We start from the raw sequence: 16,707 nt of genomic DNA, 5'->3' as shown, positions 1-16,707 counted from the left end.
CGGTTTTTTCGATGAGTTTCTTTAGATAGTTGTTTCTTGGAGGTATAGGAATATTTTTCATTGAATAGTTGAACCTTATCTGTTCCATCTTTGGAGTATCAGTATTCGACGAGAGTGCTCGACTGTACAGGAGCGTGTATAACAAAGTATGTAATGTGGTCTATACTGTTGAAACAGTGCTCGATGAGTGGGGATACTTTGTTATACACGCTCCTGTACAGTCGAGCACTCTCGTCGAATACTGATACTCCAAAGATGGAACAGATAAGGTTCAACTATTCAATGAAAAATATTCCTATACCTCCAAGAAACAACTATCTAAAGAAACTCATCGAAAAAACCGAAAACGTCATCAAACGCATGAGATGGAAAGCCTTCTTTCTTGATAGAAATAACGAAGACGACCCCCATACCGACGACCGCAGCGATACATTCGGATTTAAATCAAGAAAATGCCCACCACAAAACGAAGATCTAAACAACTTTGAAGCTGACTTACTAGGTATGATCAAAAACATCCAATTCAGGAACATATGCGACGAATTCCAAGACCAACTACGCAATGATATAAAGAAGATCAACAACTCCACGAAAGCATTCATCCCAGCCGACCAAACAACCAACTACTACGAACTCGACAAGAATATACACGATAAACTTCTCACAAACAGCATAACATCGACTTACAAGAAAGCGAACGAAAACACTATTCACACCATCAACTACGAAGCACAGAATATTGCAACCGAACTCAACATTCAAGACAGAACAGAAAGCATGGCAGAACGACAGGCATTCATAACCTTAAAAGACCACAAAGACAACTTCCAGAACAATCCCACCTGCAGACTTATCAACCCAGCAAAAAGTGAAATTGGCCGTATAAGCAAACAGATCCTCGACAACATTAACACAACTATAAGAAATAAAACTACGCTAAACCAATGGAAAAACTCTTCGTCCGTAATCAACTGGTTCTCCAACATACCCAACAAGCACCAACATACATTCGCTATCTTCGACATTGAAAACTTCTACCCTTCCATCACAGAGAAACTTCTAACAGACGCATTGTCCTTCGCCAAGAAATACTGCACAATCACGGCCAGAGACATTGACATTATTATGCACGCCCGCAAATCACTACTATTCAACAACGGCACTCCCTGGATCAAGAAGAAAGGCAATATGTTCGATGTTACCATGGGGAGCTACGATGGCGCGGAAATCTGTGAGCTAGTCGGTCTATTCATCCTCAACAAACTATGCGCTAAATACGGGAAGGACTACATAGGACTATACAGAGACGATGGACTTGCTGTTTTCAAGAATACATCAGGACCACAAGCAGACAGAATCAGAAAGGACATAACGAACCTATTCAAGCACCACGGCCTTAACATCACCATACAGACGAACCTGAAAATAGTTAACTTCCTTGACGTAACCTTTGACCTGGCAAACGAAACGTACTGCCCCTACAGAAAGCCTAACGACCAGCCATTATACATCAACACAAAGTCGAATCATCCGCCCAACATAATCAAACAACTACCAGACGCCATCAACCGTAGTATATCCAACATATCCTGCAACAAGACCGAATTCGACAAAGCCAAACCCATCTATGAACACGCCCTGAAATCCAGCGGATATACCAAAACCCTGACCTACAACAACCATAAACCATTTACACATTCAAAAAGAAACAGACAACGGAACATCATCTGGTACAACCCTCCATACAGCAAGAATGTACAAACCAACGTCGGAAGCATCTTCCTGAAGCTCATACACAAACACTTTCCCAAGCACCACAGATTTCACCGGATCTTCAATAAGAATAATATCAAAGTGAGCTACAGCTGCATGGAAAACATGAAAACCACCATTACCAAACACAACAAGAAAATCTTCAACACCGATACCGATCCCGCCACCACCTCTGAGAAAACATGCAACTGCCGTAAAAAAGATCAATGCCCTCTAAACAACAACTGCCTCTCCTCCAGCATCATCTACAACGCTCATGTCACAACAAACGAGGACACTACTGGGAAAAACTACATTGGCCTGACAGAAGGAACATTCAAACAACGATACACTCAGCACAAACTATCTCTGCGAAATATAAAATACGCTAACAGCACCGAACTTTCTAAACACATCTGGGACCTTAAAGATAACAACAAAGACTACAACATAGAATGGACAATCATCACTTCAGCCAGACCATACAGCAACATTTCTAAGAGGTGTGACCTGTGCTTAACAGAAAAGCTACTTATCATCAAAACAAACAGCGACACTCTTTTAAACAAGCGATCCGAATTGATCTCCAAATGCCGACATGAAAACAAGTTCTATCTGATGAACAATAGAAATCCAGGCCTAGCTAATTAACTCCTTTCCGAACAATACTTCTTTTGTAAATAATCATTACACCTCTTGTATATAAATATCACAGTAATAGGAATATGTTTCATTAAAGTCTGTCTGATGAGTGCGTAAGCACGAAACTCGGAGTTACAGTGAACATGTCTCGTCTTTAATCCAATCTTTACTATATATCTATTGCTCTGCATCCCCACGCATCGAGCACTGTTTCAACAGTATAGACCACATTACATACTTTGTTATATATATATATATACACTCGGCTGCAATCAATCGACTTTTTTAACGAGCTTTTTAACTAACATTTTTTTTTGTAAATATTGTAAACACGAAACAAAAATTTATTGAAGAAATCATGGAAAAAAAGAATTCGCCACAGTGTGAAGATAGAGGTTAGGACATTTTCTATTTTGTTTTATTTAGTGTAGATAACATAAAAAACGAGCAGCAAACTAGCATGACGAACGAGCGAAAAAAGTACTTGTTTTGTTCTTATGGTAAGAGTATTCATAGTTCATACATGATATAAAATAATCATTTGAAAAAGCACTTTTTTAATTTCACAATTAAACAAATCCAAGAGATTTTTGTCAAAGTTTAAAGCTAAATAACATTCCTAAAACTACCGGCAAACGAGAAACGAACTACAATGATAAACGTGCGAAAAAAGCGTTATTATGGTAAGAGTACTTTCATTTTGAATTTCATTCAATAATTTTATATCTTTCTACCGATAATTTATCTAAATATTGAATGAGTTTTAAAATTACACCAAATATTCAACTGTTTATTGAGCTTTTCGACCTAGTACATGATTATAAAAATGAGCCTTAAATTTGTGTTGTTGTGAGATGTGTTATTGTATAAAGAGCGGTACCTTGTCTTTCACTTTCAAAAGCTAAGAAAATATTTTAAAAACTTTTCCAAATGCCAATTTACTGACAAAGATAATTAATTTTGTATTTGCATTGCATTTTGCGTTATTTTTTATTTTGCCTCAGTTGCTCTTGTCAAGTATAAATGAATGTAAACTTTTTAGTTTTCCAAAAACTTTTGTTGTTAACAAGATGAAAACTGGTAAAATTGAATTTTCAAAATCTAGTAAGCTTATGTTTTCAAGCTTCTCGAAAAATAGTTAAGACTTTTATGAATGAAAATACGGTTCTTGTAAAAACATAAAGCTTTTGATGTGGATAATTAACCAAACATCGTTATTAGTTTAAAAGAAGTAAAAGTAAGCTTATGTATTTTGCTCACCTTTTTTTGTGCTGTGCCTATGGGCACAGTACATTTGTTTTTGTTGAGTTAGGTATGATCGGAATTTAGTGTTACGAATGCCATTGGTGGACCTCGTCATGATTGACATTGGTGAAACACGAGGTGAAAATGCATGTTGAGATCTGTAAGATCGGGACACGGAGGAGGTGAAAGAGGTTGAACATATGTGGTTTTCGTGGTAAGAGTGGCTTAATCCAACTTACTTTAAACTTAATTTGGTAGTTCTAAGCAGATAATTAGAAACTGGAGCTAAATTAGAAACTTTAAGTGCGATTTTTGTTTTTTGATACAACTCGAATTAGCTAGGAACAGTTGATCATAGGTAGGGACGGTTGATCATAGCTAGGAACAGGTAATCGTTAAGAGGGAGAGGTGAGGTATAAGTGTGGAATACTTCTATGGGAGACTATACGTAGCGACTATATGACATTCTACCATGAAATACATCCCTTCCAAGGAAAACAAACACTTGATCGATCGATAAAAGTCAATAAAATACACAAACTGGACGACAAACTCGATGGAGATTCAATGTTTTGGCTGGTTTCAGGTACGTGCTTTCAAGATGGTTTCAGGTCGTTTCAGGTCGTTTCAGGTCGTTTCAGGTCGTTTCAGGTCGTTTCAGGTCGTTTTAGGTGGTTTCAGGTGGTTTCAGGCCGTTCCTTGTCTTAGTAACAGTACCCGCACGAGTTATATGTTATTGTATTAACTAAAGTAATAATTTTTGTTTTGGTTAGCTAAACGTATCTATTTCTAGTCGAATATTTTTATGAAAAAGGGATTTTCATGCCGAAACCTTCAACGAGTGGGTGGACGAGGAATTTACTGCGTCATAATTTACATAAAAGAGTACTCACACGAGTTTTATATTAGTTTATTTATAGTTCCTTTCACAATTTCCGACGCCATATTGTTTGGGCAAAAGTGTAGGGAAAGAGATACGTTTTTCGTACTATTTCCATTCTGAGGTTACCCTGCGAGCAAAGTCTCCTTTACCTTCCCCCGAGTGAGAGAAAGGAAAGAGTCTTCTTTCCTTTCTCTCACTCGGGGGAAGGTAAAGGAGACTCTGCTCGCAGGGTATTCTGAGGTAAATTTTCGAGACCAAACTTTTTCTGTAGATGGAGAATCTTCTGTTCAATAATGTTTTGTGTGGTGTTTTTGAGCCGATGGAGCCACCATAACACTGGTTCTCAGAGAGACGGAAGCTTGCTTTGGGGTTTGCGAACAAGACTCGTTTATGCTGGTTCAATTTGACCGTAAAAAATATTCAAACCGAATCCACGGACTTTCTTCTGTCTTACAATGACTAAATCCCAAATAGTCTTGTACTCTATTCAAAGTATCCATGCGCACAGCACATTTGACACGTTTTCCCGTGTCAAAACTTGTTATACCAGTTTTCAAGTCTGTTTCATAGTCTTGATTTGTCCATAAAAGTTCGTAAATCTCCAAAATTTCTATTTCAATGAAAGACATCCGAGGTAAATGTCACTAAAGCTGATATTGTATTGGATTATTTGTAGTTATCTTTCGTTTTATAAGTAAAATTAACCAGGAATTCAAAGCTTAAAAAATGTCGGCCATTGAAAACTTTGTCGAAGAATCTTCCAAGAAAAAAACCTAGCCCCTGGGGGGGTTGGTGGTGAGTTGTGTACAAAATTCATATAAGTGGGATCGGGAGAGTATTCTCGCGCAAAGAAAAAGATGTAGTGCATTTTGGTTGATTCGTTTTCAGTGCATATTTTTTTCATTATGGGAGACATTATCTTAATATTGAATAAAAAAATTGAAGATTTTTTTCCGATTTTAATTTTATCTTCCACATTCATTCAAATTGGGTTCCCTGTGACTTGCGTATCGGGAGCTCCGCTTTTAGGTAGTGCATAAATATATTTAATATAGCTCCCTTTTTCATATGGATAAGTTCAAAGGCGCTTTACGATGAGCTGTGAACGAAAGGTAGCTAGTATGAGGTGTAGGCACTGAGGGTTGCCACTACCAGGGTTTCTTGAAGTTCCCAGTAGTTCTTTTACGTCTCTCCAATATATTTAAGTATATGACTCAGTACCTTACTTCAGAAAGATAATTTATGATCTTTCAAGGATTAGTTTATTACATGGACTTTTTGAAGTCTTTTTTCGACCTGTTTTAGTGTCATATTTGATAGTTAAGCTTTGTAAATGAAGCGAAGCAGCAATCACGGTAACGGGAAGGTATCACAGAAGCGTTATGCGTTAGTGTCTTGAAGCCAACATTTTACGGAGTTATTTAGTTTGATTCTTAAGTATTTTACATTAATTGTCTCTTTGTCTCATTCATTATGGTAAAATCATCAGCTTCCACACTTCCGGTCAGCGGTTGAAAATGAGAACAACAACATTAGATCAAGAATTATTTCTTTTAAATATTCTCAAAATGAGCATGTTTTCTACGTTGTAGCTTTCGAAAGTTCAGTATTCATATTAAACAACAGCTTACAGGTAAATCTGTCACGAAATACAGGAATTTTGAAGCTCGAAGAAACTATAAATGCTGTATTGTTTATCGAACGAAACGATAATTCAATGACTTGTGTATTCTGTTGAAATTTCTTTGTAGAACCACTTTATTATTTTCTTGGATTTTATCTCTTTGAAGACTTGCTCCAAGTCTCGCTCGTTATTTTTTCCGTTGGCGAGTCGTGGAATTCAAATTTCGGGCACTTCCGGTTCCGACAGATTTCCGAAGGGAATGGCCGAAACAAAATGAAAAGCGAGCGAGACTTGTAAAACTCGGCATCTCATTAATATTCGCGGACAGGATTCTGTCCGCTGACGTAATATATCGACTCATTCTTAACCAATGAGGAGCAACAACATGAGAGACCAAAACTATGTCAGGGGGGAGTCGTATTGCACGACTTTATCATTTATCGTCGGCCATATTGGTAAAATTTGATTTGGTTCTTGTATTTATTAGTCGAAAAGTTCTGGGGAAAAAGCCATCGAAGCAGTTAAGAATGTTCTAAAGCTAGAAAATCTTAAAAATTATCAGACGGAAGCAATTAGCAGTCTTCTTGAGGGAAAAGATTGTTTTATTTCGCAGCCAACAGGTTCAGGAAAGTCCACTGTATATCAGTTATTCCCGTTTGCTTTCGAAGCATTCCGATTTAAAAATGATGTGGATTTTGAATCAAAATCGCAAGAGATTGTCTTATCCAAGACCACAAAGTGTAAAATTCTCGTCATCCAGCCTTTGATTTCCTTGATGCGAGATCAGTTGAGAAAATTAGAAAATTTAGGAATCAAATCCTGTCGGTTGCATTTAGATCACGATGAGCTATCTCCTATTACATGATTTTTAAGGCTGAACATAGTTAATAGACTATGGGCTGAACGTATGCTCCTGGAGCATGATTTACAAATAACTTTGAAGTCCGTGGCATGAATAGTCTCTGACAAATAACTTTCTTTCCAGTACAAAAAGTCTTTTTATTATTTGCATTGAAAAATAAAGCCGAATGATGTTGTCTTTTGGCACTTTGTAGTGGCTCGCTATTTCTTTTACACAAACAATGTATTCCTAAATTCCTCGAGTTCAGGCTGTATAGCTTATATAGGCGTAATTTTCGTCTCTTCCATAATAAAGCTGCATTGTTTACAGGCTGTAAAAACACGCGCAGCGACGCTCGCTCGCCTTTTTTTACATGTTTTACATGTCTCCGGTCTTTCCCCTACACTGGCTAGCATTGGCTCACGTCGACGCGTATGTGCCCCCTGGAAATGCAAACGGGACATGTCAATCAAAGCTCCCGCCAACTTGTCGAATATTAATGAGATGCCGAGTTTTACAAGTCTCGCTCGCTTTTCATTTTGTTTCGGCCATTCCCTTCGGAAATCTGTCGGAACCCGAAGTGCCGAAATTCGAATTCGACGACTCGCCAACGGAAAAAATCACGAGCGAGACTTGGAGCAAGTCTAATCTCTTTGCAACCAAGGTAGCTCGGTAAATGCTTATTGAGTTCCCAAGAAACATTTCCTTGTGAAAATTTAGTAGAGTACCACAAAAGACACGATGTATCGATAAAGGTAGGTTGAAAATGACGATAATGCAAATAACCCTTTGTTTACTTTGCATAAAAATTAATTTTACCGTGTTTGCACACTAGAATTTTTTTTCTAGAATTTTGTTGTTTAGGTCAATAATATCCTTCAACTTATTGCATCTTTTTCGGCTAATTAGATATAGTTGAATTTAGGACATTTTGAATTTTAGGCCTTATAATTTGACTAACCACGGACAAACGATGATTGTTCCCGCAGAGGTTTTGCACGATTTGGTAGCTTCAATGTCTCAGAAAACTTCCCACCAAGCCTCTATATTAGAACTGCCAATTTTTTGGAGAACGACCAAAAAATATTTTGACCATTTTAGGTTGTAGCTAAAACAGTTGATGCATCTGTTTCTTTAGAGAAAAAATATTTCATGTACAAAAAAAATAAAAAATAAAAAAAAAATAAACTAACAATATTTGGTATTTTTCTAAACAAGAAAAGATACTTCATAACTGACGAAAGTTTTAAGGAGATTAAGTTTAGCATGTATGAGAAAAACAGCATTAAATTTTACCTTCGAATGGGTTTAATTTATTCCAAAAATTGTAAATTAAGGTCTCATAAAACACTTCAACAGTACATTTGGTGACCAAATTGTTGATGTTTTTGTGCATCCCATTTAATGGCCTACTCGCACAACAAGCTTCAAGGGTGATCAAAAAAATTCATTTCCCACTGTGCTTGAGTCTTACAGAGACCTCCTCGCCTTTGCCGATGACAACATTTATTGAAATAGGTGGATAATCTAATACTTCAACTAACAGTTCTAAGGCACAAAAATAATCGTTCAAAGTTTGGTTTTGAAAGACCTTTTAATGGTCTTTTTGGAGTGAATTTTGAAATTCACTAATATCGCCCTTCGCTTCTAAAAAAATTAGAAATGATCTTTTCCTTAAAAATATGAAAATATGTTTATAGATGACAAAGCGACTAATATGCAGTCAAAATAATTTCATATATAAAATCAAAAGAAAATTTTCCTAGTAATTGATACAAGATCGATTTCAAAATTTATTTTCATTATTTTATTAGTGTTAATAATAACAAAAACAAAACTCGAATAAACTCATATGTACCTGGTGTTTATTTGTAGTTTTTCAGAGTCAATATATCTTTAAAAAATATTGCATCTAGTGATCAGAACCGAGTCAGCTTGCGAAATAATTTAAAAGTCGAAGACATTGATCAGGCGCGTAGTTCTTTAACACGGCTATACCTATGACTATAACTATTGCTGTTATAAAATTTTGCAGAGGTGATCTAAGCAATTGCGCGTTCAGGTTTTGCCTAGTCGTTAAAGACAACAGCTAGCCATCCAGTCATCGTTTTTACAGTTTGTTTTATTTTATATACATCAAGACCATGCATTCAAATTTTATCAAGTAAACATATTCATATTACTTCGTATTCTCTTGCTAACGGTATACATCTCCATTTCTATGTCTCTTTTTGAAGACTTTAAGGACTGGAGATCTTCAGGGGCATGTTTCTCTTTAAATCTCTCTCTAACGCAACATGTTAAACAAAACCCCCTAATATTATATATCTTTTTAAAGGCCAGATGTTAAAGATTTCGAAAATAATAGTATTTTAAAGTGATTTTCCAATTTGAGGCAATGCCGAGCTTTAAACACAAATCGGGCACGTTTTGTAGAAGTGAATTAATGGAATCGCGTTAGCGCATATAGTCAAAAGAACCTCACTATGTGAATAAGCAAAAGGTAATATACAAATAGGTGTGAGCGATTTTTGATATTTTGAGTATTTCTTCTTTTATGCGGTAAAATATTACCGTCATTGTTCCGACTTTAAAATTCAATAACTTTTTAAAGAAGCAAGATATTGAAATTCGTTTGCACGCTTTTGTTGTTTATCTTTTGCTTATTCACATAATGGAATTCTTTTGGCTATACGCGCTAAATCCGTGTTTGATAATTCACCTCTACTGAACGTGCCCGATTTGTGTTCAAGACTCAGGCATTGTTTCAAAATAAATAACCGCTTTAGTTCAAATGATATTATTCTCTGAATCATTATTATATTACCTTTAAAGCGATATATAGTGTTATGGGGTTTTGTTTAAAGTGATGCGAAGAGAGAGTCTTAAGCGAAACATAATCATGAGGGTCTCCAGTAACCTTAAATGATCTCGAGTTAAAATATCGCCTTCTAATCAAACAAAAAGCAATACAAAATGCTAACTAAGAAAATGAATTAGGAAGGGCGTTCAGCAAAGAATCAAGAAACATCAATTCAATTAGCGGCGTTGACATCAGTCGTGGGCGCGATCTATCTTAAATTTATATTATATTATTCATTAGAGTCTTGCCCTAATTAGTTTTTTCGAATTACCTAGCTACGTCTCTTTACAAGCGACAACACCGAAATGACTTCTCGGTAGTGGGGAAAGAATGTTACAGCAAATACACCATGTAAAATGAAATGCCGCATTATTGAAATAGTTTCACATAAGAATGGTTATCGTATGATTGGGAAACATACGGTAAAGTCTAAAGCAACTACACGGTAAGTTTGTCGACCTTTTCAACAAGGTTCTACAAAATTCACAGGACACAGAAGAAGAGTTGTCTTGTTTGAATGAGCGTATTAAAAATTGATATAACTGTGAAGTATGGAAGAAATAAGTTCCGAACTTGCAAAATTATGATTGTTTCAAAAATCGAAATGTTTAATGAAAACATTTCTTAACTCATGGTTAGTAGGCAAGCGATGTCTACCGGCAAATGTTTTCTTACAACATTAACAATTTAAAAAATAATATATACGCGTGATTTGAGTTTATTTCCTTCAACTCTCACCTCTTTTTTTAATAATTTGAACATGCTCCTCAAGCTAATACTTATACTTAACACGGCGTGTGTATACTCGTGTATTTGCGACATAAGGAATTACATTAAGGAATACTGGTTGAAAAAATTGAGCCTAATACATACATATATTTTTTCTAACGCCATTTCTCTTTGTTTATTAAGTTTATAAATTTTGGTTTATTTGTTTTGAACATAAGTAGTATATTCAGCACCGTTCGAGCCCGGTTTTTGCAACGGCAACGCCGTCCTAATTCTAAATGGATTGTTGACCAAGTGACTAACGTTACATATTTTGTCACGAAGGTCATCAACCACCCGATCGGTAGAGGTGAAACACCATTGCCACATTACATTGCTAGAAATCGTGGGATGTATTCGTTGGATTGCGACAAACGAACTGGAGTTCCCTATCAAGACAACCTGTGCTTTTTTCGAGCATTGGCTCTACATAATGGAGCACATCTAAAAAATTTAGAGAGAGATGCTAAGCATTATTTTGAAAGGTCAGTTTTATTTCTTACTCGTTCTCTATTCTTCTGCATGCTAGCGTATGCAAATTATGCTCGTATCTATGGCTTGGCGCTTTTAATTGTTTTATGTTTAATCTATGTCTACACGAAATTGTATGTACATGGATTAATCAAACAATATGTTGACATATAGACGATAGACTAGTATTGGATTTTAATAATCTTTGCGTTACATTATTTCTTAAATAGGTATCGACAAACCCATTTGCTTGACCAAGAGTTTAATAGAGTGACTTTAGATGACCTATCAGACTTAGAGAAACTGTTTGAAGTAAACATATTTGTCTACTCTCTGGAGCCATCCGAAGATGAAACTAATGAAGAAGAAGAATCTATCAGTGAACCAGAAATATGTGCCAGACTCGTTTCCCGTTCTCATCGCAAGTTCAGTAACAGTCTTTATCTGAACATCTACAAGGATCATTTCTCCTATATTTTTGACCTCCAAAAATATTCAAAGTCCTTTTGTTGTTCTCGATGTGGCAAGTATTGGAAGCACGCAGGAATGTTACACCGACACGAGCGTACCTGTGAAGCAAAGGTACGATTCACATTCCCAGGCGGTGTCTATAATATACCACCAACAATCTTTGACCTTCTGGAAGATGAAGGTATCAATATTCCATCCCATCTCAAGTTTTTTCCATACCGTGCAACCTTTGACTTCGAATGTATGTTTAACTACGACGATCACCTTAAAGATACAAACAAACTAAAGTGGCAAGCCAAACATATCCCCATCTCAGTTAGTGTGTGTTCAAATGTTCCTGAGTACGACCGCCCCTGCTGCTTTGTTTCAACTGGAGACTGCAAGCAGTTGGTCCAAGAAATGGTCGACTACATGATAAGAATAAGCAAAGAAAGCTATCGTTTAGGGAGAGAACAGTTTGCAGGTGTATTTCAGAGCATTGACGAAAAGTTAGGAAACGATGCTGATCCGGATGAAAACAATGTTGACAATGACAGCGAAAGGGGGATAGACGTCATAAATGATGATGATGATGATGATGACGATGATGAAGAAATTGAATCAGAAAATGAAGAAGATCGCAACTTTATTGACGATGACAGTATGGTAGAAGACGACCTTTCCTTTTACAGATCCTTAAACCAAGATCTTGGTGAGACTAGACCTATTCAGGAAAGCAACGAGAAGAAAGTTGACAAGAGAAAGCATCCTTTACTCAAATTAAAGGTATTTAATGTTATTTAAGTTTGAATGGGTGTGAAGTTTTTTCTAACAAAATTATTTCGTTGCAGGGAATTAAAATATAAGATAAACTATTCCAAAACCTTATCCGAATTTTATATATATATATATATTTTTTTTCAAGGTGAAATTGGAAAACTATCTTAAAGAGCTTCCAGTGGTCGGTTTCAACTCGGGCAAGTATGACCTCAACGCAGTCAAAGAGTTTTTGATTCCAGTATTGGTGGAACACGAGCATATCCAGTGCACGATCAAACGCAACAACAACTTCATGTCCCTAAATACTGAACATCTGAAATTTCTTGACGTGACCAACTTCCTTGCCCCAGGATTCAGTTACGACAAATTTCTAAAGGCCTATGACTGCCCCAAACCAAAGGATTCTTCCCTTATGAATGGATGGATTCTCTACAAAAGTTGAACTGTCCTTCTCTCCCCACTCATCAAGCGTTCTACTCGTCACTGAAAAACAAGAACATCTCCGAAGAAGAATACCTTTACTGCCAGCAGGTATGGCATGATCATGCTATGCAAACGTTTAAAGATTTCTTAGTCTGGTACAACAATTTAGATGTTCAGCCGTTTTGTGAGGCCTTGGAGAAGATGTGCCATTTTTGGAAAGACAAGAATATTGATATGCTCAAACAAGGAATCTCTATACCTGGCGTGACTCTGACTTATCTATTCATGACATTAGAACCTGGTATTTACTTTTCATTGTTTGATGATTACAATAAGGATTTATACAAGCTGTTCAAAACAAACATGGTTGGAGGACCAAGCATAATATTCCACAGATATCATGAAAAAGGAAAGACAACGATCAGAGCAAACGAAATGCTGAATATGGGAAGGGAGCCCAAGATGTGTCAAAAGGTTGTTGGATACGATGCTAACGCGCTTTACCTGTGGGCCATCATGCAAGATATGCCTACTGGTAATTTCACTCGTCGACTTGAAGAAAACCAATTCAGGAAAGAAAATTCCATCAGGATGGCAACACATTGGCTAGAGTGGGAAGCTCAAAAGAGAAATATCGTCATCAGACACAGCATGAATAGCACAGAAAAAAGAATAGGGCACAGGCAACTACCAGTGGATGGATTCCATGGTCCCTCCAAGACAGTATTCCAATTTCAAGGTAAAATATTTTACTTTCATATCAACTAATTATTTAGCATTACCTAATTATTATGTATTTTTATTCATTTATAGGATGCTGGTGGCATGGTCATACTTGTCATCTGACCGAAGGAAAAGAGTATAACGAAAGAAGAATTAAGAATATGTCTGATCTGTTCTTAGAGACTCAGCAAAATTCCCAGTACATACGAGACCAGGGGTATTCCTTAGTAGAGATGTGGGAGTGTGAGTGGCGAGAATTGAAGCGGAACAATCCAGACATCAAACAGTTCCTCAGAGAGCGTTTTGAAAGACCCTTGGATCGGTATTGGACCCTCACTCAGCAGCAAATTCTGAATGCAGTCAAGAATGGGAGTCTGTTTGGTTGCCTTGAATGCGATATACGGGTCCCCGACCACCTAAAATCAAAATTTAGTGAAATGTGCCCCATTTTCAAGAATACAAGAATCAGCCGTGACGATATTGGAGAGTACATGAAGCAGTTTGCAGAGCAACACAAAGTGATGCCCACCCCACGCCAAAGTCTAATTGGTAGTTACTATGGAGAGAAGATTCTGCTAGCCACGCCCCTCGTTAAATGGTACTTGGAACATGGACTTGAAGTAACCAGGATCTACCAAGTAATTGAATACAGTCCAATATCCTGTTTCAGACCGTTTGGTGAATCCGTATCCAATGCACGGCGTGATGGAGATGCTGACCCTGACAAGGCTATTATTGCTGATACAATGAAACTGGTAAGTTTGAAACCTCTTTCAGCCAAATTGACTACTCTAATATCCTAGTTTCCTAGTTTATTATCTTTTGTAAATATCATTTTTCGTTTTGTTCACAGGTTGGAAACTCTAGCTATGGAAAGACCATCACCGATCAAGAGCGACATCGCAACATCAAGTTCTGTGAACAAACTCAAGCCTCTCGACTGATAAATTCTCCCTTCTTTAGACAGATAGACAGCATAGATAAAAATACTTATGAAGTGCAGTCATGTAAGAAAAACATCAAGTTGAATCTACCTCTTCAGATTGGCTTCTTCGTTTATCAATATGCTAAATTGCGTATGCTCCAGTTCTACTTTGATTTCATTGACAAATATATAGATAGGAGTAATTTCCAATATTGTGAAATGGATACAGACTCTGCGTATATTGCTTTATCAGGCAACAGTATAGAAGAATTGGTGAGGCCAGAATTGAAGGAGCAATATGCATTGGAAAAGTCTCAGTGGTTTCCGAGAACCGATAGTGCTGAGAACGCAGCCTATGATAAGCGAACTCCAGGCCTTTTCAAAGAGGAATGGTCAGGGGATGGGATCATAGGTCTTTGTTCTAAGACCTACTACTGCTTTGGGGTTAGCGATAAATACAGTTGTAAAGGTGTTTCTAAGAAATGTAATGAAATCAATAAGGATAAGTACCTAAGTGTCTTGCTTACTAAGCAAAGTAGTAGTGGTCTGAACAAAGGTTTTAGAGTCGTGAACAATAGCATTTACACATATAATCAAACAAGAAATGGATTCTCGTATTTTTATCCTAAGCGAAAAGTGTTAGAAGACGGCATCACAACTATCCCCTTAGATATTTAACCATTATCTAATAGCTGTTCTAATAGCTGTGAAAAATTATGTAATCTCATATCATAAGATTGTTTAATTTGTTATCACCACTTTGTTTACTTTAGATAATAAAACCCATTGAATAGATGCAACAAACGTCTGTGTTTTGTCCCTTTTGTCCCTTTTGTCCCTTTTGTCCCTTTTGTCCCTTTTGTCCCTTTTGTCCCTTTTGTCCCTCGAAATTTATATAAAAATTCAAATTTTCAGATATGAAACTCATTTTCTTCAAGTCTTTTAAATAAAAACATGAGTTATCGCGTTTGCAAAGATTGTCCAGTACCAAATTGTGGGTCAAAATATCTCGTTAAACTTTCCAATCATTTAGCCCAAGTTCACGAGTTGTCAACCGAACAGAGAAAACCTTATTTACAAAGAGCGAAACTTCAAAATTTTAAAGTTGTTCAAGAATACGATAATGCAAAATGCGACTGGTTAATTCCATCGGAGAAAAAGTTATATAAACCATTCGATATATGATTTGGCTCATTTACATTTGAGATGGACACAAGATTGAAACACCCTTTTGGAGCCATTGTCGCTGGACCCACCTGTTGTGGAAAAACCCAGTTCGTTAAGCGACTTTTAGAAAATGCTGATGTTATGTTCGATGGGACTCCTCAAAATATCATATGGTGTTATGGCATGCACCAGCCTGCATATGAAGAAATGATGGTTACCGTGCCAAACATTTCTTTCGTGGAAGGACTGCCTCATGATTTGGAAGAGATCATTGACCCGTGTGTCCGAAATCTCGTAATTATTGACGATTTGATGAATGAAGTGAGCAATGACAAACGACTAACCAATATTTTTACCAAAGGATGTCACCACAAGAACCTTTCGTGCATTTTTATTTTGCAAAATATTTTCCATCAAGGTAAAGAACTAAGGAATATCAGTCTCAACGCTCATTACATGGTTCTCTTCAAGTCTCCAAGAGACAGCAGTCAAATCAACCACTTGGCTAAACAAATGTTTCCAGGTTATGTCAAGTATATGCAAGAAGCCTTTAACGATGCCACAGGCAAGCCCCATGGATACCTGCTTTGTGACCTCAAACCAGAGACTCAAGAAGACTTTCGTCTACGTACGAATATCTTTCCCGAGGAAACACAATATGCGTACGTGAAAAAACTATAAAGCATTTTGCTTCCTACTCGATAATTTAGTTTACCATGAGTCGGCAAGTGAGAAACAACTTCCATCATCTAAAGGTGTTATCTACAAGCAAACCCCATCAAGCTAAAGCCTTGCTCAAAGTTGCTGACGACGATCTCATCAAGAGCGTTTGTGAATGTGTGTATAATATCCTCAAGTCCACTGTACCCGTTACACCACGTCAGAAGAAGGAACTTCATAGATATAAAAGGCCTTTGTTGTCGTTGGTGGATAAACAAGTCCCTTTGTCACAAAAGAGAAAGGTGTTGGTTCAGAAAGGAGGAAATTTTCTATCTCTTCTCTTACCTCCCGTGCTAAGTGTGCTAGAACATTTTTTTAAATGAATTACTCCAAGAAGATGGTTCTGGTCCCTGAACAAACTTTGGAAAGGCTCAAACAGCGAGAAAAGATCCAAACCACACCTTTGACGTCAAGACTGAGTAGACTTGAT

General features: G+C 36.9%; 1 non-coding gene across 1 annotated transcript; it reads left to right on the top strand.

The window, feature by feature from the left end:
* The first annotated feature begins 10,156 nt into the window (after nucleotides 1-10,156).
* Nucleotides 10,157-15,181, top strand: LOC116308181 (uncharacterized). The gene is made up of 6 exons (XR_016119239.1): nucleotides 10,157-10,295; nucleotides 10,904-11,103; nucleotides 11,320-12,325; nucleotides 12,465-13,481; nucleotides 13,556-14,220; nucleotides 14,319-15,181. It is a non-coding gene; the product is annotated as an uncharacterized LOC116308181 (transcript).
* Nucleotides 15,182-16,707: the final 1,526 nt, after the last annotated feature.

The sequence above is a fragment of the Actinia tenebrosa genome, unplaced genomic scaffold, assembly GCF_029948245.1.
Source record: "Actinia tenebrosa isolate PJP-AT-01 unplaced genomic scaffold, QUT_ActTen_1.0 PGA_scaffold11__36_contigs__length_13525064, whole genome shotgun sequence".
Lineage (NCBI taxonomy): Eukaryota > Metazoa > Cnidaria > Anthozoa > Actiniaria > Actiniidae > Actinia > Actinia tenebrosa.
Note: the sequence above shows the minus strand (reverse complement) of the source record. Positions and strands in the feature narration are given on the sequence as shown.